The 7,500-nt window shown below is 38.6% G+C and overlaps 1 protein-coding gene across 1 annotated transcript in view; it reads left to right on the top strand.

Annotated features, from left to right (window-relative positions):
• The first annotated feature begins 1,294 nt into the window (after positions 1-1,294).
• LOC140925373 (glycoprotein-N-acetylgalactosamine 3-beta-galactosyltransferase 1-like) overlaps positions 1,295-7,500 on the top strand; it is a 42,405-nt gene continuing 36,199 nt past the window's right edge. Inside the window, exon 1 of the mRNA XM_073375352.1 lies at positions 1,295-1,326. The gene's annotated coding sequence lies outside the window, so the exon portion shown is untranslated. The remainder of the gene's footprint in view (positions 1,327-7,500) is intronic.

Genomic DNA, 7,500 nt, shown 5'->3' with positions numbered 1-7,500 from the left:
TTAAATTATAAATTTATTAATGGGAGCCTCGCTTTTAGCCCTGGCTAAATCTATATATTAAATGCTGTACCGAAGCAATAACATAGCATTGCTGATTCCGAAGGGTAAATGTCTCTAGCGGATTTGATTCCGAAAAAAAGTGATTTTAACCAACATTGCAGATGAGTGTAATAGACAAATGTTACATTAATTCTGCATTAGGATGTAGTTATTTCTACGAATCGGAAGTTTCTTAGGAAGTTATGACAGCTTACTGATTGTCACGCTTCTGGTTTATTCAAAGACCATCACAAGGCGGTGATACAGTGTTTAAAAAATCGGCTGTAGCACATTTAAACGCGTACTTGTCATGAGCCGAACCTAATTCGAATTAAGGCCTACCCAGATTATTTAGACCGGCTGAATTGATTCAGACGCCGATCTTAATTCTAGCCGAACCAAATTCAGACAGGAGGACAATTTCTCTCGGTCAAACTGCTAACAAAATATGTTACAAGAATTTCTGCATTAGGTTAAGTACATGAAAAGTTCGGCGTCTGAATCAAAGGTGTTCCAAAGTCGATCCAAAGGCGAAATCCTCGGCCGGCCTAGGCGGAAAGAACGGCTGAGCCGTTCCAAATTGAAACAGGCGCTACAGGCGCTAATAGTTGATTCAGACGCCGATATTTTCATGTACTTAATTCAATGTATTAGCTTCGCCTCATGAAAATTACGGCTTCTGAACCGGGCCTAAGATATCTAATTCAAGTTAGAGCCTGATGACAGAGGTTTGGAACCAAACTCATATCACATTGCTAGGATTTCAAATTTTAACAAAGAGTTCATTTCTTGTTTAGTGCCGCCATGTTGTTTTTCATCAAGTCGAAGTGCATCACTTTTATCGCCCAAAACACAGGAATAATTCAATGATTCGAGTTGAAAAATCCAATACACACATCGCAGACGGATATAAAAAGCTATTTCGTGCCTTTAAACGCGAGGCTGTACAATTTTTAGTGGCAAAAAGCCTTGCATTAAGTCACTTACCGCTGAAGGCCCTTCCTGCCTTTCAAACGTGAACTGCAAGCTGCAAACGCGATCGCAAGACCGTGGAATAAGCTTGTTGTAGCCGAACTGCTTGAGGTTCAAATAAGTAGCTAACTTAGTATATGAACACTTGTTAAACTTGAATTAGCCGACCTTTTGTGAGGCTAAAACATCCTAGGTTTGCGTTAGGACGAGAGTTTTTTCCTTGGAAACAAACCGCAAAATGTCACGTGACCACGGCCATATGGTCGCGTTGGCAGTTTGCAGATCACGCTTGAACGGCAGGAAGCTCTTCCAGCGGTAAGTGACTAACGGCAAGGTTTTTTGCCACTAAAAATTGTACAGCCTCGCGTTTAAAGGTACGAAATAGCTTTTTATATCCATCTGCGATGTGTTTGTTGGATTTTTGAACTCGAATCAATGATTTATCCCTGTTTTTTGGGCGATAAAAGTGATGCACTTCAACTTGATGAAAAAAAACATGGCGGCACTAAACAACAAATGAACGCCTTGCTAAAATTTGAAATCTTAGCAATGTGAAACTTTAAACGCGTAACTCCAGTTTGCGGTTTCCCATGAAAAAACTGATGCTAAAGGTCTCTAATTACGAAATGAGAATTGTTCTCCTTCTGAATTTGGTTCGGCTAGAATTAAGATCGGCGTCTGAATCAATTCAGCCGGTCTAAATAATCTGGGTCGGCCTTAATTCGAATTAGGTTCGGCTCATGAAAAGTACGCGTTTAAATGTGCTACAGCTGATTTTTAAACACTGCATCACCGCCTTGTGATGGTCTTTGAATAAACCAGAAGCGCGACAATCAGTAAGCTGTCATAACTTCCTAAGAAACTACCGGTTCGTAGGCAAACTACATCCTAATGCAGAACTAATCTAACATTTGTCTAATACACTCATCTGCAATGTTCGCCAAAACCACTTTTTTATGGAATCAAATCCACTAGAGACATTTACCCTTCGGAATCAGCAATGCAATGTGATTGCTTCGATACAGCATTTATTTAACAGTTTCCCTGATCGGCGACACTTGTTCTTTGCGACTTGAACAACAAATTGTATTCTGGCATAAACTCTTGGATGTAAAACGAGGTCTAAGAAAATTATTTATGTTGTTATTCAAAGCAGACAGCAACACAGCAAATCCGTCAACCTGAACAACTAGCGCCCTTTATGCAAATTTCCGTAAAGAATTTGATGAATGATTCCAGAATGGTTCTGGGATGAGGAGATGAATTGGTGAAATGATTTTAAGGAAAAAGGTAGATAACTTTTGTAAATAAACAAAGTATAACTCAAAAAAGAAGAGATTCAGGTTATAGCCACTGTAAAGGAATTTTTAAGATTTCATACAAACCCTTCTAATCAACATTATGCAAATTACCATGAAATTCGAAGCCACGTAAGAAGATTTATAATTCGAATTTACGGACGTCATGCCTTCTTTAATTACCTCATCTTCTGTTGAATGAATGATATCAATAAAACTATTTAAAGTAGTGGGAAATGTTGGAAATCCGCCTCTTAATGTGGCGGAGTTGTAGTGGTTCCAAGTGGGCCAAAATCCCATACATTCACTGTAATTTTACCCGTGTTTGCCCCCCAGCCAAGATAACGTCATAAACCGTGAAAAGGTCTATAACCCACTTGTAACAAGGCAATCAGCTATTAGTTTCATAAAAGAACCTAAGGCTTGCATGATATAGGGCGTTATCATTCACCGCATCTTTATACAGACCTATTGTAAAATTTCCTTGTTTATTACACTCGCCTGCAAGGTTGAACGGTTCGTCAATTAAGACGGCCCGTTCCTATTTTTATGCGTGTTGGTCATGTTTTTGATTCGCGTTTTTCAGAATGAAAGATTCAACCGATTTCTACGATTTTTGCATCCTTAATAATGATGGAATTTTTACTGCTCGTGAGCATGTGATGGGAAAGTCAGAGACCTTGAATATATTATCGCGCGAGAGGGTTTTCATCGAATGAGAAAATTGGATTGCGAGGTGTTCTCGAACTATCGGGCTTATTTCGCCTCAGAACGAGAACCTTTGAAGCTAAAAACTACCAAGTGGTTTTTGCAGATGCTGTGTTTTGTTTTCTTAGTATTTTTGTCGAAAAAGAACGGACAAATGCAGAGTAAGTTGGATAAATAGAAATATATTTAATTTCAACGCACATGTAGCAGAAAGTTGGTTGTATTAAAGCGCTAACTGTGTTCGCCGTAGTTGTCCGATTACTCATTTTCTTCCAACAATGCTTTGGGTAGGAACAACGTTTCAGTTAAGAGGTAGTTTGTCAGCTCTCTTTCCCTATTTGTGAGTTTACGTTCACAAATGTGTTAGCCTATCATTTTAGCATTAAATTTGACCAACATTTTGTGGAGCGATTTCTACGGTCACGATTGCCTTCAAACTTGCAGACATAAAACTAGAGAGCTCTGAGGCTTATTCGCTGAAGTTAGGGAAAATCTGTCTTGGGATTTCGAAGTTATTTTCATTTTTCGTAAAAATGAGGTTTCAAATATATGCCGATATCTCAAAAGTTTTTTAACCTATAAGAAAATAAATAACATTTTCTTAAAGTTCCATCATTATTTATTAAGGATGCAAAAAATCGTAGAAACAGTTGAATCTTTCATTCTGAAAAACGCAAATCAAAAATATAACTAACACGCATATAAATAGGAACGGGCCTCCTTAAAACATTCATCTTTTCGAAATCAAATGGTATAATTATAGATTCTGCGAGATAGAGTACATGCTTAAATACACGTTTCAACTGCTGATATGAGGGGAAACAGAAAAAGAAGGGTGAAAGTGGATTATCGGCAGCTTGCTAAGGAAAAACATCCTGGTCAATTGAATTAATATTATTTTGAAGGGCTCGTTCATTTCCGAGTACATATGTAAAACTTCCACCTTGCCCAACAGCATGGTTAGAGTTTAATAAACGATGGAAGCTTCTTTGGCATCCGTTGTTTTCCCGAATTCATTTTATTACTTTATACACTCACAGTCGTTCAAAAAGTTTCTTAAAAACAGTGGCGACAGTGCAGTTAAAATCTTTATGATAATTAAGCCGTTATCAAAGCTCGATACCTTATGTGTTGGATTGTTTTCAAGTTGTTACCTGGGCAACAAATCAACCGCAGACGGGCAAATACTGCAATGGCCCGAAGTGTGAATAAAGGTTACGCAGCTTGAACAAATACCACACTAGGTAAAACAGGCAAAGTATAACTCAAATCGCTGTTTTCGGCTGTCACAAATCGTCATGGAGTTAAAAATCTTGAAAAAAAGTCGTCAAGCCAAAATCTCTAACATATACAGCGTACTTGTACATGCAGCTACATACAGCATTGGTGCTGGGAGAAAAGTACCGCTCGGTACATCTACCAAAACGCCGGCAGGCATAGAAAGCAATACAACGTTACCGTCAAAAGCACTCAGCGCGTCCTGTTAACTTGTTAGGAATGACAGTCAGAGTTTAGTTTGTTGCTCGAAATGGAAGAGATACGGCAACGAGGAAGCTTGCGTTCGTTTCTTGAAAGTCCCCGAAAAACTTTTCTTTCTGACCCAAAAAGTCTCTCGAAAGTTTCCCGTAAACGTTTTCATGTGTTTCTTTAAAACGCAACGATTTTTCGGGCCCGAATATGAGCACGTAATTTTAACTCCGATAATTCTCGGGTGCTTAATGAAAATCCCGAAAACTTTTCGGAGGACTTTTCAGCTGGCAAAATTAATGCTTGTTAGCACTGACTGTCTAAAAGCGCTGGATACTTACGGAAGTCAGGCTTCACTTTTTAAAAAATACACAATGCAGAAAATCCTTCTCGAACAGAAGGGCAGTGAAATTCACTTTGACGTGGTGTAAACAAAAAACGAAAACGCATGATAAAACGACTTATATTCAGGCCTCTAGATTTGTTTTTATAACCCCTGCTAGTTTTGAGGTACTTGAGGTAATTAGATAATTATGTAACTCGTTCAAAGGGCATCTTCGTATCACTTTTTAGTGTATTAATTTCAAAGCAAAAAAGATGTCGTTACTTGCTTCTTTTTGCAACGTGTCGGTAAGATGCCTCTGAATATTTTTAAACAAAAATACAATAGTGTGATACTATTAAAGGGGTCAGTCGTTTATTACCTGTGCGGGTGGGCTGCAACTTTGTTGGGGGTAATTTTAGTAACTCTAAAAAATGGTATAATGCGGACAAGGGACACTGTCTTGTTTCTTGTGCAATCAACAGATTCTCATAGATGAAGTCGGCAACCTTGTAAATTGTGTGCTGTAATGAGCCTTTCCTTTTTTAAGGTTTACTAAAACTTCAGGTGACAACATGTTGACGTTCCCAGCGCTACATTACACAGAATGTGGGATGAATTTTAGACGTCACTTTCAAATTATTCTAGCATGAAACGAGATATATAGAGAACGAGTTTGTCGATGTGGTTGCTGTTGTTGGTGTAGTTAGCGTAGTTGCTGTAGTTGGTTTAGGAACTGTAGTTAGTCAGGAGCCGATTACTTGGAGCCTCCATACGTGCTGTACCCTTGAGTCAACCCTTTCCGATAAAGAATTATTTTTAGAACAGGCTTTTTCGCGAAATTAATTTTAATTAATTGTTTTCGAGGACGTCCGCATATTTCTGTAGTGAGAAAGAAGAGGGAAATTGGCCAACAAGTTTACTCCTTGTTCCATCACCGTAGCTCCTGCCTCCGTTCCTTCCCTTACAACCGAGGAAAGCTGGTTTCGAGTTAATATAAACAATATGTAATCTTGCTTAAAAATATTGCTATATTTTGTTGCAACGCACGAGGTCGTGTTTGCTGTTGTAGCACTGTTCGGATGTTTAAATTTTGCTCGTAATGTTGTATTCCATCGCCCTTCTTTAAAAGGAGCTTTTCAAAGAATTAAAAAGTGAAACTCTTTGTTGGAGAGCCAGTCTTTTTAAAAGGGAATTGGAGCGCTTACGTTAAGCTCTGTATGGAACTGGCAAATCGGAGGCAATTTTGCCTCTTCCGCGGCCTTTGTAAGTAGAAACTGTCATGTCTTCTTTGTCTTATCTACCGCAACCTAAAAGGGAAAATCAAGATGTTTTCTCATGATTTTGAAGGATTTCATTTAAAGAAGCAAAACGTCGAAGTGAAGGAAAGTATCGCTTTATGTTGTCCGGATTTTTGTTCATTTTGATGGTGCTATGTAAGTTATTGTTTAGTTGCCACAAGACATGAAAGCTACAAAAACCCTTTGAGTGCAGAATTATCAAACTCAGGAAGAAATTAAACACTGTTCGGCAATCACACTATTTCTCAAGATGCTACAAGATTTCATGGCCGCAGCATATACTTGTAGACCTCAAATAACCGCAAAAGAAATATACAGGAGGACGTGACATGCCGAAACACATAACTTCCACTGTGAAACGTTTGAGAACCTTTCTTTCATTCAAGGATTTTAATCTTTTGAAGTCGCTAGCCCCATTGGCTCGCTCCTTTTTTAATTTTGACTGCCTGTTATTTTCCCTGTTTACATGCTACTTAGTTTCTTAGTAGCAAGAGAAAAATACCAGGCTCAGTAGATTCTGTATCGACAGTTGTTGTATTGTGTGAATGAATCCCTCAGTTTGTTAGGTACACAACAGTTAATTTCCCTTTTAATTCAATTTCATTCCTGTTGAACATCTCGTTTGTTTTGTTTGATATGTCCACTTGAAATATTTGCCGTTGAGATTGTATGTTATCAAAAGCCATTTTCATCCACAGCCACATTAATTTGGCTTATAAAAGTCCGTTCATAATTCGCGACCTCAGATCTCGCACAATTACAGCCGCCGCGCAAGCGAAAGATGCAGTCCGTGTTCTATCTGTAACACAGGTGGAACAACATACTTTTTACTTCAAAATTAACTGTGGGATGATGCAGTGTGGTCCTTTGTGGAATTAGTAAAAAGCTCCAAAGCATTGCACATGTGAGTTAACCAGTAAAGTAAAGTAACTAAAGAGCTTGATCTTTCAATATTTATTTACCCGCTGTCGAGGGCCGGGACTGGGTTGTTCGTGATAAAACTTATAATATGCAGCCAACTGTCAAGATTACAAGTAAACTTGAAGACGTGGCATGAGTGAATCACCTTTTTCTTTTTGTTATTAGGCTTTAAGCAGGTATTTTTAACCCGACAGAAGATCAGAACTATCATCAGATAACTCTTCCAGGCTGGCTACTGCCATTGTTGGCAGCAATTCAAATCCCGCTTCTGTGACTCAGCGTGTGACATATGATCATAGCTCTGCTCTGATTGGATATTACTGAGAAGGCCTGAAAAATATTCTGCGAAAGCTATTTCTATAAATAATTTTTCGTCGGAAAGTGTTGACTCCAAGGGCTTATATGAGAGATGGAGGCTCCAAGTAATCGGCTCCTGAGTTAGTGCAGTTGGTATAGTTGCTGTAGTTGCTGT

This window comes from Porites lutea (genome assembly GCF_958299795.1).
Source record: "Porites lutea chromosome 5 unlocalized genomic scaffold, jaPorLute2.1 SUPER_5_unloc_1, whole genome shotgun sequence".
NCBI lineage: Eukaryota > Metazoa > Cnidaria > Anthozoa > Scleractinia > Poritidae > Porites > Porites lutea.
Note: the sequence above shows the minus strand (reverse complement) of the source record. Positions and strands in the feature narration are given on the sequence as shown.